This window comes from Rhinolophus hipposideros (assembly GCF_964194185.1).
Source record: "Rhinolophus hipposideros genome assembly, chromosome: 20".
Taxonomy (NCBI): domain Eukaryota; kingdom Metazoa; phylum Chordata; class Mammalia; order Chiroptera; family Rhinolophidae; genus Rhinolophus; species Rhinolophus hipposideros.
In genome coordinates this window covers 2,965,725-2,985,022 of record NC_138066.1, presented here as the reverse complement: position 1 = coordinate 2,985,022, position 19,298 = coordinate 2,965,725, and positions in this window count along the sequence as shown.

The following is a 19,298-nucleotide window of genomic DNA, read 5'->3' as shown; positions in this document are numbered from 1 at the left end:
TTTTGATGGCTGCCAGATGGTAGAGGGTTTGGGGGTAGGTGAAAAGGAAAAAGGATTAAAAAGTACAATTGTAGTCATGGGATGTAGGATATAGCATATGGAATATAGTCAATAATATTGTAATAACTGTATGTGGTGTCAGATGGGTACTAGATCTATTGAGGTGATAGATGGGAGGAGGGTTGGGGGCAGGGTAAAAAGGGTGAGGATTAAGAAATCCCAAGTTGGTAGTTACAAAATAATCATGGGGATGTAAAGTATAGGGTATATAATCAATATGGTGATAACTATGTACAGTGCCAGGTGGTACTAGTCAGGGGGATCACTTCCTAAATTATATACATGCCTAACCACTATGCTATATACTTGAAACTAATAGAAAATAAAATTGAATGTCAGTCTAACTGAAAAACTTAAAAAAGGGAGCAAAGATCAATAACATTGTGACAGCGTGGTACCGTGTCAGATGGTTGTGGGACTTACCATGGTGGTCACTTCCTTAGCACAGGGAATACAATCAATAATGTGGTAATAACTCTGTATAGAGCTAGGTGGGTACTGTTGAATAACTATGGTGCACACTTGAAACTAATACAATATTGTATGTTAGCTATATTTTAATAAAAATCTTTTTAAAATTGTCAGAATTGAAGAGAGAAATAATAGAGGGAGATGATAATATTCCATTTTCAGTAATGGATACAACAACTAGACAGAAAATCATCACGGAAACAGAAGACTTGAACAACACTATAGATCAACTAAACCTAGTGGACATCTATAAAACACTGTACTCAACAACAGTAGAATAAACATTTGCTCAAGTGCATATGGGACATTTTTCAAAACAGACAATGTGGTAGGCCATAAAACAAGATTAAATTAACTTAAAATGACTGAAATCATACAATGTATGTTGTACAACCAAAATAGAATAAAATTAGAAATAAAAAACAAATAGATACTTGAGAAATTCACAAATATTTTGAAATTAAATGACACATAAATAACAAAAGGGTTAAAAAGAAATCATAAAGGAAATCAGAAAATATTTTGAGATGTTTTGCAAAAACAAAACCACACAGAAAAATACCAAAATATATGGGATACAGTGAAAGCAGTATTTAGAGGAAAATTTATAGTTGTAAATGCCAATATTAAAAAGGAAGAAGAAACTCAAATCAATAACCAAACTTTCTACCTCAAGAAACTAGAAAAAGAAGAGCAAACTAAACCTAACATAGAAGGAAGGAAAGAATAGAGACTAGAATGAAAAAATACATGAAATAAGGAATAGAAGAACAGAGAAAATCAACAAAGCCATTTTTTTTAAAAGATCAATAAAATTGACAAACCTTTAGCTGGACTAATTAAAAGGATTGGGGGAGAGAAGATGATTTACCAAAATCAGGAATGAGAAAGAGACGTTACTACCAACCATACAAAAATTTTAAAAAGTATTCAGAAATACTATGAACAACTATATGCCAACAAATAAGATAACCTACATGAAATAGATGAATTCCTAGAAAAAAATGCAAACCACTAAAACTAACTTAAGAAGAAATAAAAATAACATGAATAAATCTACAACAAGTAAAGAGATTGAGTTTTATGAAGAAAATTCCAGGCCCAGATGGCTTCACTGGCAAACTTTATAAAACATTTAAAGAAGATTTAATACCAACCCTCACAAATTCTTGTGAAGAATTTTCACAGGGAAGGGGAGAGAATACATCCTGAATCACTCTATGAAGCCCATATTATCCTGATACCAAAACCAGAGAAAGACATGACAAGAAAATCACAGACCAATATTCTTATGAATATAGATGCAAAAGTTCTCAACCCACAATTAAACCCAATAGCATATAAAAAGGATTGTACACCAAGACCAAATGGGATTTATCCAAGCAATGCAAGGTGGGTTTAACATATAAAACTCAATCTATGTAATACACCTTGTGAATATCTTGTACGCATAAAACTCTAAGGGATCCACTAAAAATCAGAAACCAATCAAACAAAAACCTATTAGAACTATACATGAGTTCTGCAAGTTTGTAGGATACAAGATCAATATCTTGTACAAAATATAAAATCAATTGTATTTTTATTCAATAGCAATGAACAATCCAAAAATGAAATTAAGAAAATAATTCCATTTACAATAGCATCAAAAAGAATAAAGTTACTAGGAATAAATTTAACTAAAGAAGTGCAAGACTTGTACAATGAAAGTTATAAAACAGCACTGAAAGAAATTAAGAACACCTAAATAAATGGTAAGACATTCCATGTTCATGTATTAGAAGACTTAATATTGTTAAGATGGCAATACTACCCAAATTGATCTACAGATTCCATATAATCTCTTTCAAAATCCTTGCTGACTTCTTTGCAAAACTTGACAAGCTAATCCTAAAATTTATATGGAAATGCAAGGAACCCAGAAGAGCCAAAACAATCTTGAAAAAGAAAAACAACGTTGGAGAACTAATATTTCCTGATGTCAAACAAATCTACACTACTGTAGATTCACTACAAATCTACACTAATCAAGACAATGTGATATTGACATAAGAGCAGACATATAGATCGATGGAATAGAATTGAGAGTCCAGAAATAAACCATTACATTTATGGTCAGTTGATATTCAACAAAAGTCCCTTGACAATTCAGTGAGGAAAAGAATAGCCTTTTCAACAAATGTGGCTGGGACAGCTGGATATCCACACACAAACAATGAATTTAGATCCCTACTTCATACCATATACAAAAATTAACTCAAAATGGGTCAAAAACCTAAACGTAAGAGCTAAAACTATAAAACCCATAGAAGAAAACATAGGTATAAATATTGTGACCTTGGATTAGGCAACAATTTCTAAGATGATACCAAAGCCCAAGCAATCAAACAAGAAATAGCTTAATTGGACTGACTTTGTCAAAATTTAGAACTTCTGTACATCAACGACAAAATGGGAGAAAATATTTACAAATCATATAACTGATAAGAGTGTAGGATCCAGAATATATAAGGAATTTTTATAACTCAATGATAAAAAGACAAATAATTCCAACTTTTTTAATGGGCAAAGGATTTGCATGCACATTTCTTCAAAGAAGATACACAAAAACACGTCACATAGCTTGTGACTTGATGCTGTGTAGAGAGGTGAAATAGCTGAGGCTAAGTGCCTGGATGACTTTTCCAGAGCTACAACACACAGCTGGTAAGTGGCACAGCTGGGTCTGAAGCCAGGTCTGTTTGTATTCCAGCCATCCCTCACAGCAATGTCCACACCATGCCCAACACAGAGAAAAACCTGCCTGAGGGTCCTTAGTAAGGAAAAGGGCACCGAACTTTTTCTTAGACATGCTGTTTCTATCCAATGTCCATGGTTTTTAAGGGTATCAGATCTCATGTCCCATATGAAAGGATGCTGGAGAGGACTTCTGGAATGAGATAAAGAATTGCCCCCGGAGTGACTTGGGGCCCTGGCCCTTAGGGAAGGTAGGTGATTGAAGCACTAGGCTCCAGGGGAACGTTCCTGCTGATGTAACAAGGAAATTGATTCTGGACACCCGACTTCCTTCCTGTCTGTGTGGTCCCAAGATTGTGCAGAATTCTGCTCATTCTGCTCTGGGTTTGGCCCAGTGTACGCCTCCAGCCTACCTGCCTTTCCTTCAACAGAAGGGGGAATGGAAATGAGGGTGAGGTCACCATCCAGGCCCCAGGCAGGCCTGCCCTTCTCCCGCTTTTCCAGGGTAGGAAAGTAAAACTGGTGTTTTCTGTTTTCCACCAAATGGCTTCAGCTGCAAGCCCATGTCACTGAGCTCTGTCCCTGGAGACCACAGCAGTCCCTTATCTAAAACGAGGCACTTGTTTCTGTAGCTGATTTTAGAGACCTCAGTGTGGTTTGCAAAACACATCCTCTGACGAGGCTGAAGGAGTCATCAGGAAGTTTTAGAATCCATTAATCAGCTCTTCACACATTTGAGTTATTCATTCTACATGTATAACTGTTACTTCACTGCTCTCATGAGAAGTGTGGGACGTTACCTCAGGCCAAGTGCACAGTATGGTCACTACCAAGAATCAGGAGCTTGTGGCAGCTGTGCTGTTTGGCACCCCAACAGTAATCCCCTTTTCTGGGGTCCTAACAGAACCTCAGTGTAGCAGTAACATGCACACCCTAGAGGATGAGTCATGACTGGTCTAAGCTAATCAGATAATCCCTTTCCCCTTTGCCAGTGATTGGTCTAAGGGAAGGGCATGTGACTAATTCTGGCCAATAGAATGCAAGCGGGATTATGCAGTGATCTTTGGACCACGTCCCTCCCTTCCTACTTTGGACACTGATATGTGAAAACACAGCATCTAGAGCTATGGCAGCACACAACCATGAGATGACAAATCTGATGTGAAAACCAACACATTGAAGGTGATGGGGGAAAGATGGGGGAAAGAGTGTGTGTCCCTGACCACATCTTTGAACATCCCCACCAACCCCAAGAATAGCTCTCCCTGGACTTTTTGTTCAATAACACTATAAATGTCTCTAAGGTGTAAGCAATTGTTGCTCATGTTATCTGGGACTTGCAGCAAAGCATCCTACAGAATTCAGAGCTATACAAATGTTTAGGTCAAGGAAATCTTAGTTCTTGTCTCATCCATTCAGATGGACCTTCATGGAAGAGAAGGACGGTTGGAACGTCGTAGCCTAGTGTCCAGGGCAGGGCCAGGTCTCCCTGCAGGACTGGGACTATCGCTTCACCTTTGTTTCTTCAGTCATGAAGTGGGAAAGTTGAATCCAGTGACCTCTAAGGTCTCCTCCCTCTTCAACCTCCTACTAACCAGAGTCCAGAACAGAAGTTTTAATTGTTGCATCTGCCACAGGAAGCATGACAGAAGACAACAAGTGGCTAACACCCTCTCAGGTGTGGGCAGGCCAGGGGAAAACTCAGCTCTGCTCTGTTCTTCCTGGCATCTGGGGTGACAGCTTGGATTCTGGGGAAGATGAAAAAATAATGAAAGGGGAATTGCCACCCCCTTAAGAATAAAGTTTGTCCTGGGTGGGAAAGTGAAACAGGCCTTGCAGGGGCCCAGGAAGAAATCTGGTGGTGCCGACCACAGCCAACTCTGGTACGTCTGCTCTTCATGTTTTGTTCTTCTGTGTTGCAAATGTGATATGTGCTCATAGTACAAACAGAAACTCACAGGGATGTTTAAGACAGTAAAAATGCTCCTCCCCAACATCCCTAATCCTACCTGTCCACAGTTCAGTTTTGAATATTGTTCTGAATATTTTTTTGTGCTTATAAAAACATAATGCCATGTATTATAAAATCAAAAATGCTAGTGATGACATATTCTGTTAAATGTGAAAAGGATATGAAATGGATCATTTATACCTATACAGATTGTTAAAAATCAAAAGTAAACTTACTCTACCTGTCAAGAAACCTGTTTTTAGCAACTATAGGTTGTGGACATCCTTCGAAGAATACATTTACCCCAGTCTTTCTTGTAGATGCCTAATATTCCACACTACTGGATTCAATTAATTTTTTTTATTACTCTTCTATTCCTGGAAATTACTAGTTTATTCCCATTATTATTTTTTTAAAACTTTTAAATATATATATATATGTTTTAATTTTTGGGGGGAAAATAGTGTGTTTCTCCAGGGCCCATCAGCTTCAAGTCGTTGTCCTGTAATCTAGTTGCGGAGGGCGCCGCTCACCGGCCCACGTGGCAATCGAACCAGCAACCCTGTTGTTCAGAGGTTGCACTCTAACCAACTGAGCCATCCGGCCGCCCTATTCCCATTATTTTTTGCTGTTACTCTTGTCCATAGCTGTTCTTAAATATCCATGAGCACATCTGGGGGGTAACTTTTCGAAGTGGGAATGCTGTGTCATAAGGTTTATATGTTTGACACTTTCATGTCAACACTTAACATATTGGCATCACCAAATCACTCTCCAGAAAGATAATACTTATTTCTCCTTCGCCAACAGTGTATGAGAGCATCCTTTCTGCATAATTTTTGCCAAAAAGAACATTTTCAATATTTTTTTAATTTCTTCCACTCTGTAAAGCAAGTGAATGATGATGAAATCATCATTGCTTTATTTTATATTTCTTTATTTTCTAGTGAAGTCAAGCTTCTCTTCATTTTTACTAATACTTTGCATTTTTTTCTAAGAATTGCCTGGGAATCCATTTTTTGACTGGATTATTTGTCTTATTCCATTTTTAGGAGTTCTTTGTGTATCGGTTATTATGTAATGAATATTATGTATTGCCTGCTATGTATTGCAAATATATCTCAGTGTGGTTTTTTTCCTACAGTCTGTTTTTAATCTTTTAATTTTGTTTATGGTGTCGTTTGTCATACAGAGGTTTTCAATTTTATGTGGTTAAGCATGTCAGTGTCTCTCTCCCATTTATGGTTTCTGGGTTTTATGTCTTACTCAGAGTAAGAATCTGTCGTGAGGGGCCGCCTGCAGGGCCCCTGGTCCCACTCTCCACATAAGAATGCAGGATATGGCTAGGCCAAAACGGAACACCCACGAAGCCATAGGTAGGGGAATCATACCACTATATTCTCTCTGGTGGCCAGGCGAGACACACGCAGTAGTAGCCACACGATCCCAGTCTGCCATTCACTTCTCTGCCTGCCAACCAACCAACCAATCAATACAGCCCCACAGCTACATCAGTAGCCAATTGGCTAACTGGTTACAGCTGATGGCCAACCAATCACAGTTGACGGTCATTCACTACCCGAGCCAGCACCTCCCCATGCAAGGCCGAGAGCCTGGAAACTGCTCTCTGGGACTCTGTCCCCACAGAATCTAATCTGTCTCTTCTTTCCCCAGACCAGTGCAAGGCCCACTGCCCCGGTAGTGACAGCTGTCCTCTCCCCACAGGTGGAAATGGCTCCTTGCTGGGATCCTAAGCCCCCGATCTAAGTACTGATGAATTTCTGGGCTCTGTTCTGATTCACAAATCTATTTTTTCCTCTCTTCTCTTGCTGGTACTACACTTTTTGAAAAGTTCTGCATCTTTCTAGTGTGTTTTGACGTCTGGTAGGGCACGTCCTCCTTCATTATTCTTGTTCAGAATTTTCTAGGCCTTACTCTTCTTGTCAGGTGCACAACAAGCGCTGTTGGGCTGGCTCTGAACAAACACTCAGGTGAATATTATGGAGTTCAGTAGGCATTATTTTCTTAAAATGAAGAAATCTGGACATTTTAATGATAGTTTTGAGATTTGGCACTTGAGACTGAGGTCAGGAAAATAACCATAGTGCCAGGCCGCTGTTTGTGAGCGTTTGGGCTTGTTGCTGAGCCCAAGCTAAGCTAAGTGCCAAGGGCGCCCAGCTCCACCCAATTCAAATCACCACCCTTGGGGATTCAGATGTCTCCGTGTGAAATCTGAGTGCAGCAAATGAATAAGTAGACATCCTGCCTAAGAGTCAGCTAGGCACCCAGCACAGGTCCTGCACAGGGTCAGGCCCGGGGGGCCATCACCACCTTGTCACCACCCACCGTGATTCCTCCTTTTAGGCCAAAGCCCCTAGAAGAGCTCTGGGGTCAGAAGACAGAGTCTGGTCCAATTTGTAGCCACAAGGCCATAGGATTCCCCCAAGTTGACTTTTTAAAACCAATTTTAACCATTTCTAAGTGTATAGTTTAGTGGTTTTAAGTACATTTGCATTGTTGTGCAACCATCACCACTATCCATCTCCAGAGCTTCTTTACTTTCCAAACTGAAACTCTGTACCCATTTAACACTAACTCCCTAAGCCCCTTCCCCAGCCGCTGGAAGCCACCCTTCTCCTTTCTGTATCTATGGATTTGACGAGTCTAGGTGCCTCATATAAGTGGAACCATACAATATTTGTCCTTTTGTGTCTGGCTTATTTCACTCAGCATAATGTCTTCAAGGTTTATCCATGTTGGAGCATGTGTCCAGACTTCCTTCCTTTTTCCTTTTGAATAATGTTCCCGGGTGTGGACAGACCAGGCTTCCACCTTCTGGCTGTAGTGAAGAGTGCTGCTGGAATGGGGGTGGGCATCATGGTGGCTTTTGAGACAGCACAGAAGGTGGTAAACACAATGCTGCTTGGCCACATCCACAAGGAAAGGCCCTCCCAACCTGGCCTGCCTCCAGGAGCTGGGCAGAGAACAGCATGTGCAGCAAACATCTTCCTTGATGGCGTGTGTTACAGCCGGCTCATGGTGGGATCTGCCCCAGGGCTCTTGGGCTCCCCTGGGGCTTTCATTCTACCCACTCCGCCACAAAGTGCTCCTGACTCCACAGGCCTGGCTAGATTCCACCTCAAATTCCACACTGTTATGGTCCCCATACAGCTCAAAATGTTCCCTCATCTGACCCAAATGGCCACCTCTTCCTGACCCATGAATTTCTGCTAGGCCCCTGGTGTCACCAGAAAATGCCCCAAATCCTCGGTCTCTTCTCTAAACGGTCCAGTCACCCTCTCGCTCTGAGAGACTGCCCCATCCCAGGGTTGCTTCCCCTGCAGCTCTCTTTAGAGGAGGGCAGATTTTAACTCACAGGTCCTGCATCCTCAAGGACTTGGAGCTGACTGAGATCCCCTCCTCAGTCTCCTGGAATATTTCTCCCCTCTTCTTCCATAATAATGAAGCTTTTTTTCCCCTCTGAGAAGTATGCCTTCAGACTACACTACCATCTACCTTTTCTTACTGCAGTCATGTTATTACCTTCTGGTCCCTTTGCCCACTTCCAGGAAGGTTTTCAGCACCCCAACCCCCCATTGTGTTTTTCTCACAAAATGCTCCTGTTATCATTCTTGATAGCTTCAACTATGTCTTTCGAGAATGTTTCCCAACTTCCTAATTTGCTCTCTCTCTCTCTGACCCACCTGAACCATCTTCACCCTGGTCATCCTTAGAGTCACTACCAGTACCTGAATCAGCTCCAGAATTTCTGCTTCAGGCATCCCCTTTCCCACCACTGCCTCCTGCTTTCCAGCCCATTCCCTCTGTGACAACCCAACCCTATACACCTGGTGTTCAACTTCCTGGGCCCCTGTATAGCTGCACCAGCTGTGGAAATAAAGACATATGACCCCACATGTTGACAAACAGCCACTGCCCTGGGTCCCCAGCGTTCCTCCCTGCACGTCAGCCTTCCAGGAGCCTGTGTGGACTGTCCTGCTCCTATGTCAGGCCTTGCCGACCCTCAGGGCCCTCACCACCCAAGAATCTGTTCCTTCCATTGCCCCCTGTCGTCCTACACACACATCTCTCTTGTGCAGGAAAATGTGCTGTTTATGTCCACGCTTTAAGAAAATGAGAATGAGAAACCCTCCCTAACCTCACATCCCTTCTAGCAATTTCTCCTTCTCTCTGTTCCCCTTTACAACAAAACTCCTCCAAAGTCAGGTCTTCACTGGCCTCGACTTCCTTCTAGCACACTCTCTCTTCTGTACACCTCAGTCAGCCTTGAGCCCCCTGAAACCGTCTTGTAAAGTCACCAGCAGCTCACATCTTGCCAGATCCAGTGTCAGTTCTCCGGCCTTATCTTACTCAACCTCTCAGTAGCAACTGTCACAGTCTGTCACTTCCCCTTTCTTGAAACACTGGCTTCCAGAGATGCCACAGCCCACTACGCCCTGGCTGTCTTCTGGCCTCCTGGCCACTCCCCAGCAGGTCTTGGGTCAAATTATCTGGCTCTTTCAGCTGCTATGTGTAGGAGGACCAACTTCTCCACTTCGATACACCTGACTCCAATTCCCCCGGACTCCACCCCTCCTGTCTGTCTTCCAGTTCAGCAAGTGGCAGCAAGGTTCAACGGATGCTCTGTTGATACAGGGTCATCCCTGCTTCCTCTTTCTCTCACTTCCCTGTGCACGCTGGTTCTGCCTGAAATCGACTCCGCAGCTGCCTGCTTCTACCCCTCCTGCTATCATCCTGTCTAAACTCCTCAACTCTTACCTGAACTATTGCAAGGACCTCTTCACCAAGCTTTATTTTGTTAATTTATTTTACTTTCACACTCGTGTCCCTCTATAATCACTTCTCTGCTTGACTTCCAAAAACAATGTTTAAGAATGTAAATTAGACCATGTTCAGAACCTCCAATTAATTCTGATAAGGCCAGGGAAGTTGTTACTAACCGACCTCTTCCAGCAGCCAGTTGCCTTCCTGCCATGCCCCCAACACACACACACACACAAACACACACACACACACACCTGCCCTGCATGGGACTTTGTACACACTGTTCCCCAGCCCATCAGGCTGTACCCCACATTTCCACATGACTTCCTTTCATATCTCAAGATATCTATCCAAATTTGTCACCTACTCAAGAGACTTTTTCCAACTATCCTTCCTAGAATAGCACCTGGTCTCACTGGCACACTCAATTTTCTCTCCCTGCTCTGCTTTTCTTCTTGGCACTTATCAATACTTGTCATCTTGTATATCCGTTTCTGCCCCCTCCTGCCCCCTCCCCTACCAGAATGTGAGCTCCGAAAGATCCCAGGCTGCATCTGTCTTACTCATGGCTATAGCCCCAGCATCTGGCACACTGCCTGGCACAAAAGAGCTGTGTGGGATATTTGCAGAAGAGTCTTAGTGTTGCTCAGAAATGTGAGGCCGAAAGCACTGAAGTAGAGAAAACAAACACTGGGTTGTCATTTATTCAGAGACAAATGGAGCCAGCTATTTCAAACAATAAGACTGTGGGAGTAGTTAGAAAAAAAAATGCTTTGGAGAAAAAAATAAGGAGTATCCCACTTTCATGCCTTACCCGCAAATCTGTTAGGTTTTTACACTTTTGAAAAGGGAATGATAATTACTAAATCAGGTCACTTATTGAAAAATGAAAAAAGACATTTTTGAAAAGACAGAAATCGAAGACAGTCAAATCCCAGTACCAGATGTCCAGTGAACAGTCTGTCAACCCTGACAGATTTCACCCGCACTTGTATTCAAGGGTCTTGGGAGTGGAGGTGTAGCACTTAAGTTTTCATGTAACATAACAACACAGCATGCTTAAAATAGATAAAGTGAATACAGAGCAGTGCAAGTTATTATTTATAAATATGGAAGTAAATATCAAAAGAAGCTTTAGAGACTAGAAAGTGGCTAACAAGGTCTGGGGGGACAGCCAGAGCATAAGACTGCTTAAGTACGATTTGACTTTTTAACTATGAGCTTGTATTATTATACTAGGGAAAAGAAGTAATATACTTATTAGAAAGTATATAAATCCATACCCTACATGTACACCATGAGAAATCCCAAATGTACTAAGGATTTAAAATAGAAGAATGAAAGTTCTAGAAGAAAACCTTGGCGCACTACTTTATAACATTGGAATAGGGAAGGGCTTTCTAGTTTTGACTTAAAATCCAAAGGCATAAAGGAAAAAATAAAAACAAAACTTTGTGTGGCAAAAACCAACCAACCACTATAAGCAAAGACAAACAAATATCTGGGGAAACTATTTGCATCTCAAATCACAGATGTCATCTTTCTAATGTACAGAAAGCTTCAAGATAAGACTTCTAAACACTCAGTAAGAAATACAGGCAAAGGATACAAAAAGGCAATTCATAGGAAAAAGAACACAAACAAGATTTTAAAGCATATTCAGCTTCATTCATAACAGAATGCAAAAATCTTTAAATGCCTCTTTTTTCATTTATTTTTGTTCAATTACAGTTGACACTCAAGGTTATTTTATATTAGTCTCAGGTGTCCAGCACAGTGGTTAGACATTTATATAATTTATGCAGGGATCCCCTGACTAGTGATTCCCCACCTGACATAATACATAGTTATTACAATATTACTGAGTATATTCCCTACGCTGTATTTTACATCCCTGTGACTATTTTGTAACTACCAATTTGTCCTTCTTAATTCCTTCACCTTTTCCACCCAGCCCCCCAAACCCTCTCCCATGTGGCAACTAATTTTTGTGTCATCTTGGCTCAGGAGCCATGCTACTCTTCTCTGTATCGTTCCAATTATAGTATAATATATGTGCTGTCAAAATGAGCACACAAAATGCAAATTAAAACTAAATTCAGATGCCACTTCTCACCTATCAGATCGGCAAAAATCCAAAGGTCTGATAACATGCTCTGTGGGTCAACCTGTGGAAAAGAGATACCTTCATACGTTTCTGATGAGAGAACAAGTTAGTTCAACTCCCACAGAGGCAATGTGGCAGTTTCTATCCAAAGCACAAATGCACACACCCTTTGACCCAGCAATTATACGTTTGACTCTTATGCAGATGAACCTATTCATATATGTGTACATTAATTACAACTCTGTTGTAATTGCAAAAGACTGGAGATAACCCCAATGTTCATCACCCATGAAGTGTCCCTACATCCAGATTGCATGGGACAGTTTATACATTTGTTCCAGTATAATTAATAATAGAGACCCTCACTTTCACACTTGAAAGTGTCCCAGTGTGGATGAGAGATCATATGACCATCCCTATAGGGCACTAGATAAATAATTTTGGCTACCCCCATACAATGGAATACCAGGCAGCAGAAACAAAAAGTGAGAATGTTCTATATGTATTGACAGGGAAATTTCTCCAAGATACAATGCTAAGGAAAAAAAAAGCAAACAAAGCAAAACAAATGAGAAACAATATATAGACCTTTTGTGTTAAAAAGAGGGGGAGGATATTAATATTTACATTAGCTTGTAAATAAGACACTGTGGAAGAAAACACATAATAACTGATAACGTGGTCACCAATGTGCATGCATATGGGGAGGGCAGGGGAGAATGTGTGGATGGGGACTTTTCACTGTATATCTTTTCATAATTTTTTTTTATTTTTGAGCCAAGAAAAAATAAGTTTTTGAACATATTCAAAGAATTAAACTTTAACATGAAAAAGTATATCTGTTGTCACAGAGATTTCTAGATGCCTACACACTATTGATTTTTCTCTTCCTTTTAGTAACAGAACCCCAATTTTAAGCCAGCTTTACTGCTGTTCACCTAGAAGACAATATTTCCCAGACTCCTTTGCAGCTAAGTGTAGCCATAGGACTAAATTCTACCCAGTGAAATACAAATGAAAGTGTTATAAGGGTCTTCAAGAAAGTCTTAAAAGGGACAGAACACTCTTCATCCATCCTGTCACCTGGAACACAGTTGTGATGACTAGAACTCTGTTAGTCATATTCGATCATGAGGACAACTACCACTCCCTCTGGGATGTCAGAGTGGAAAGGGGCCTGAATCCCTGATGATTTTATGCCTCCAACATACCAGCTTGGACTTTCCACCTCTGGATTTTTTTGTGTGTGTGAGAAATAAGTAAGCTTCTTGTCTTGTCTAAGACGGTATTTTTCAGGTCTCCATTCCTTGCAGCTTAAGCTAATCCTAACTGATACATAAATGTACCGATAAAATACTGAAAGGATATTAATTTTGGTAATCCATTTTTGATGTGATGCCAAGAGAGTTTTATTTTCTTTGCCCTTTTTGGTATTTTCTGTACTGAACATGTATTTTAATAACAACTATGACTTTAACACAATGATATTTACACAATTACAGGCAATGGATCTTCCAGCTTCTAGTTTTGTGGTAGGAGAATTTCATTTTCAAAGATGATGGTGATAATGAGGGGCAATATCTCTCAAGGCCACTCACTGCAGCCCTCTTCTAACAGCAGAGACCCCACTGCCTCTCTGCTGTTGCAGGACCGGCATCGAGTCTGCAAGTGGAGGAAAAGCTGCCTGTTGCTTTAAATTATAAATGGGATCTAGAAGATGCTCGGAGCCAGGTCTGATCCCGATTTGCCAAATCCCCAGGCTCTGCTTGTCTGCTTTCTTCTGGGAAACAGGTTTCCATTGTCTACATACTGATGCAGGGGAGAAATCGTCCATGGCCTGGGGACATGAACAATGAAATTTCACGTGGGTTCCCAGTTGACTCAACCTGGGAGGACTGGAAGGCCAGCAAATGATCCTGGCATTCAATGTTGGTTTCCCATATTGCCGTGTACAAACAACTCCAGACAGAGAACCTTTCCAAAAACGTGTTGAAAGGGCGTCTGAGGAGGCTGGTTACAACTGTGCTGATTTTTTATTCCCAGATACCTGCAGTTATACAATTTGTGATTCACCTTTTTGGCTTGTTGTGGTGCTTCTCCAGCTGGGCTCACACCCCCTGCGGGGTCTGGCACGCCTATGGGTTCTCAACTCCACGGGCCATAGCTCCATGATGATGTGAGCACCTTCCTGGCACGTCAATTTTACTCAAAGGTATTTTGGGGGAAAAGTCACCATTTTTATATTAAACTACCACTGATATGTTATGAAGAGAATATAGATCCTAAATATTTTTAAGACTTCAAATAAAAATTTTAAGCCTTTGAAAAAAAAGATCTCAAAAAGTCCTGTAGTGCACAGCTTCAAACTATGCTCTGAGACTCTTGAGGTGGCATTTGGGCGAGTTGGTCTAGGGGAAAAGGTCTAAAACTCTGGCTTCAAGGATTTCAAGCTCGGACTAACTGAAAATGTCCCTGGCACTGTAATACAGCCAATCTTGTCTACACAAATTCACCCAATTCTTTCATAAAGAGAGGTGTTTATATGAAGTGACTGGAGAAAGTGGGTCTTTCCTTTCTGTACATCCAACTTGCTGCCAACTAGCCTCCTTTGTTGCCCCCACCCCGCAGGCCTCTTTTCCCTTCCCATCCCCACCATCTCCTGTAATGCCTGCCGGCCAATTACTGACCTCGAGACTCTCAGCCCCTCCAGTGTGCCTGCCAGGGGCCTCCCAGGCACCCATTTCATGCTGAAGAGATGGTGCCAGGACAAAGCGGCAGACCAAAGAGACATGTCCCTGCTCTGGGACGACTTGTAGTCTATGGGGATTGGGGACAGACTAACCCAAAAGTCACACCCATGGCTGGATAGTTACACATCTGACAGTGACCCTGGAGGAAAAGTGAAGGCTGCATTGAGAGGTTATTTCAGGGGGACATGATTTCATTGGGGTGGGAGGAGTTGAGGGAATGCTTCTTGAAGGCATCTTATTAAAGGTGACCCTACAGGTGAGCAAGAATCAGGCAGGTGGAGGATGGAGGCAGAACTGACTATGGTGGGATGAGGAGGTGCGCCTTCGAAGGCTTTGGCTAGACAATTTGCGTCAAAAATCCCAACTGGCTCCAAATGTGGCCAGAACAGGCTGCTGTGCATTTAAAACAAGACACCTCCAGGCTCTATTGTGTTTGTAAGATAAAATGTTATGTTTTCCTTCCCGAGGAGGAGGAGCTGGGACAGCGACACTGCACTGAAATGCATATGTTCATAGCTGCCGTAGGGTCTAGCTCAGCACCTGCATTAGCCGCCCAGGTAACACAGAACATAATCTTCCCACTGAAGACCCGGAAGGGACACAAACTGGATGCCAGTGGCGGCTGAGGGCCCTGTCTGGTTAGGCTAACTCGGGGTTTCTAATTCATTTAGGTGGAGCGCCTCCAGGCAGCGCGGGACCCTCCCTTCTCCGAAGTCTCAGCACTGCCAGGACCTCAGGTCACCTGTGGCCACACCTGCAGCCACCTGTCTGCCCGAGGCTTTTAGAGGGCTGCAGGACCAAGCAAATAAAACTGCAGGATAGCCAATGAAATTTGAATTTCAGATAAACAACAAATAACATTTTAATCTAAGTACGAGGTCCCAAATATTGCAGCAGATGTACTTATGCTAAAAAAATTATCCATTGTTTGTCTGAAATTCAAATTTTACTGGGCATTCTGTATTTTATCTGGTAACTCTACTTGATCTACAGACCAGGCTGTCTAGGCCTTTCATCAGGGGACTGGCAGAAAACAATCTTTTGGAAGCCTCGCCATCCCTCGATGCCCCAGGCCTCACATCCATCTCAGAGGAGTCATGAAATGTGCACTGCAAGGTTCAAACTTGGTGTCCCCACCTGAGGACAGGTTTAAGCTCAGACTTTTAAGGGGCCAAAAGTGGCAGAAGAAACAGGTCCAGAGAGGAGAGGATCCAGGAGAGGAAGAGATCCAGGAGAGTGGCTCAGCAAGGGGAGATGCAGATGGTGTGGGGCACGGCATGGGGGACGACGGAGAGCAAGAGCTGGGTTAGGGCTGAGGACCCTCCACTAGTCTGTGCAATGGGGTGCTGGGAGCCCAGGTGGAGGCGGAGGGGGGCTGCCGCAGCAGCTCATTCCATCTGCCACGCAGCTCTCCCTTGCTCTTTCCTGGGCTGGGGGACAAGCCATCAGAAAGACCTGGAAAGAGAGGACTCAGGGCAGGAGTGCTGGTGGGCAACCAGGGCCCACTAACACCGTCAAATGCCACCTTCTTTCCAATTCCTGTGGAAAAAGAGCAAAGTAATCCCCAAATAATAAGGGTACCCCCTCAGCACTGGTCTCCAAGGAAGATCGTCCAGGAAATGGAGACCCCTCTAGATGCAGCCAGTGTGGGCCAGACTGGGCAGGCTGCCCCAGACCTCCTCCAGCTATCAGCGGGTTCCAGGATCCCTCGTTGGGAAGAGCCATTTCACACCTGGCGTCCAAGTACCATCGATAGGTCATCTCACTTCCACCAGCTGTGGTGTTTGGTTTAGCCTGGCCAGCAGGCCGAGCAGGAGGACACAGGAGCCCAGAGTGCGCAAGGGCCTCAGGTAGATCTGGCATCAACATTACGGGCCAGCAAGGTACAGTCTATGGGAAGATCGTTTGGCACCTCTGGGACCCCTCTGAAAGTGCCCCCCACTTCTGGGGATGGTGAGGATTATAGGGGCCATTCCTGTGCAGGCTTGGCCTGTACCTGGCAGGTGGGCCCTCAGACATAGCTGCTGTTCCTATTACTTGCATTTATATCTTTCCAGGAAGGCTGCTCCATGGGAACCCCGAAGGACACATCCCTTGAGGATCTGAAGATGCTGAAAGGTATCCTTCTCCCCACTAAGCATGCCTTCTTCTTGAGGAAAATCCCTGAAGTGATGTTGGCATGTTGTGACAGAAACCACTGATCACCCGTTTAGCACCCTCCAATATTCCAGGCTAACAGAACTCCAATTTTGTTTGGGCATGGGGTTCCCTGTGTCAGGGAGGGTGGGCCCCTCTCCCACCTGAGACAAGTCATGGCAGCTCACCCTGCACCCCTTTGTGACTGGTTGGGTGGTGAGTTTTGACCCCATCTTGGCCAATGAGATGGAATCTGAGGGGGTTGGAGGAGGGTTCTGGGGAGGGCTTTTGACCATCCTTTGAACACAGATGTTCGGAACACAAATGTTGTGACCTTGTTTAGTTTGCCGTTAGAAAAAGAAACCTACGCACAAGCACAATCTTTTGGCTAAGATGCATCTGAGGTCTTGATGCACAACTTATTTCTAACCTTCACCAGACAGAACATTTAGTTATTTTTCAAATAAGAAATTACAGCAACTGCAAATAGCATTATCCTGAGGGGAAGCAACGCTCTCCAGCATGCTCTTCCTTCCCTGTAACAGGTGACAGAGGGTGGAGTATTCAGTGGTGGCTGGACGTGCAGGCTCCGGTGTCAGACTGCCTGAGTTCCAATTCTTGCTTTGCTTTCTCCAAGCTGAGTTATCTTCATCAAATTATTGAACCTTTCTGTAATTTAGTTTGCTTGTCCGTAAAATGGCCTAATATTTACCTCAGTCAGTGGTGTCCCATACCCTTTGAATCAGGGACTTTTTCAGCTTCATGCTGGCGCTGGGTTTCCAGTTATAGTAGTACAAGGCTGTCATCCATAAAGTCAGGCTTGTACAGTAAAAACCTGGTTTCCATTCTACGGAACACACCGGGACATGGTCTGCCCCCATCATCACTGCCTTTGGAGGGAGACAGCTCTAGTCTGCAAGAGGTTTGGCTAATTTTTGAGCAGGGTGGCTGTATTTTGGTATTACATGACACCCATCCCCGCTGACTGGTCAGGGATAAGTCACCTGACCAAGGGCTGGTAACCATAGGCTGGTTAGTGACTTGTGAAAGACTCTCGTATGAAAAACAGTATCCAAACAGGCAGGATGGGGAGGCCCAATCCTGCCTCTTTAGCTTGGTAATTATAAGTAGGATATAGGAAGATTCCATTGTTAATGGGAGGACATAGAAAAGATGACTGTGGTGGGTAGAATAATGGCTCCCAAAAACATCCAATCCCCAATCTCTGGAACCTTTGAATGGGTTACCTTACATAGCAAAAGGGACTCTGCAGCTGAGATTGAGGGTATGGGCCTTGAGATGGGGAGAATAGCCTGATTACCCAGCTGGACCCAATCTAATCACATGAGTCCTGAAATCAGAACTCTTCCTAGCTGCAGAGAACCAGAGTGACACGTGACTGCAGAACAATGGCCAGAAACATGCAACAGTGCTGGCTTTGAAAATGAAGGAAAGAGGTCACAAGCCAAGGAAAGGCGGATGACCTCAAGAAACTGACAAAGTCAATGAAATGGATTCACCCATGTAGCCTCCAGAAAGGAATTCAGTCCTGCCAACACCTGAATTTTAACCCAATAACATGAGTGTTGAACTTCTGACTCCAGAACTGTAAGATAATCCATTTGTGTTGTTCGAAGCCACTAAGTGTGTGGTCATTTGTTACAGCAGCAACAGACTAATACAGTAGTGTAGTATAGACATTTAGGAGAGCAGCAATGGAGGGAGGACCCTCAACCCGGCCTTGGGAGAGGGGCATCAAAACAGGGCTCCCTTGGACCCCAACAGATCTGAACCTTGAGAGGTGCCTCTCTTTAAGGAGTTAGGATCTGAAATCAGTGTGGAAGTTTGAAATCTTTGTCCAAGTTACCCTTAAAAACTCCTTAAAAAAGGTACCATCTTGAACATTTACAAATTCTCTCTCAAATGAGCCCAACACGATCAAGTTGTCCTCCAGGGATAGGCTGAGCATCGGATGAAGTAGTTGGCTTGTAGTTAGAAGCTACGTTGTACTCCAAACAAACATAACTTTAAACACTGAAATCACGTGTTTCAAGTGTGATTTCAGTGTCATAAGACATTCACATGATTGCCCCTTGGAATGGAGGCAGTTGGAGGGGAAAGCACACCAGCAAGCCTCTACCTCATGCTTGCTCTGGGGCACAAGATCATGGCTGGAATGGCAGGTGGCAATAGTCATACGTTGTTTTTAGCTATTTTTTTCTGCAAACCTCAGTGGTTGACTGTGGGAGTTAAATGTGAGTTTGAAATGCGTCCCCAGGACTGGGTATGGCTTGTCTTTATC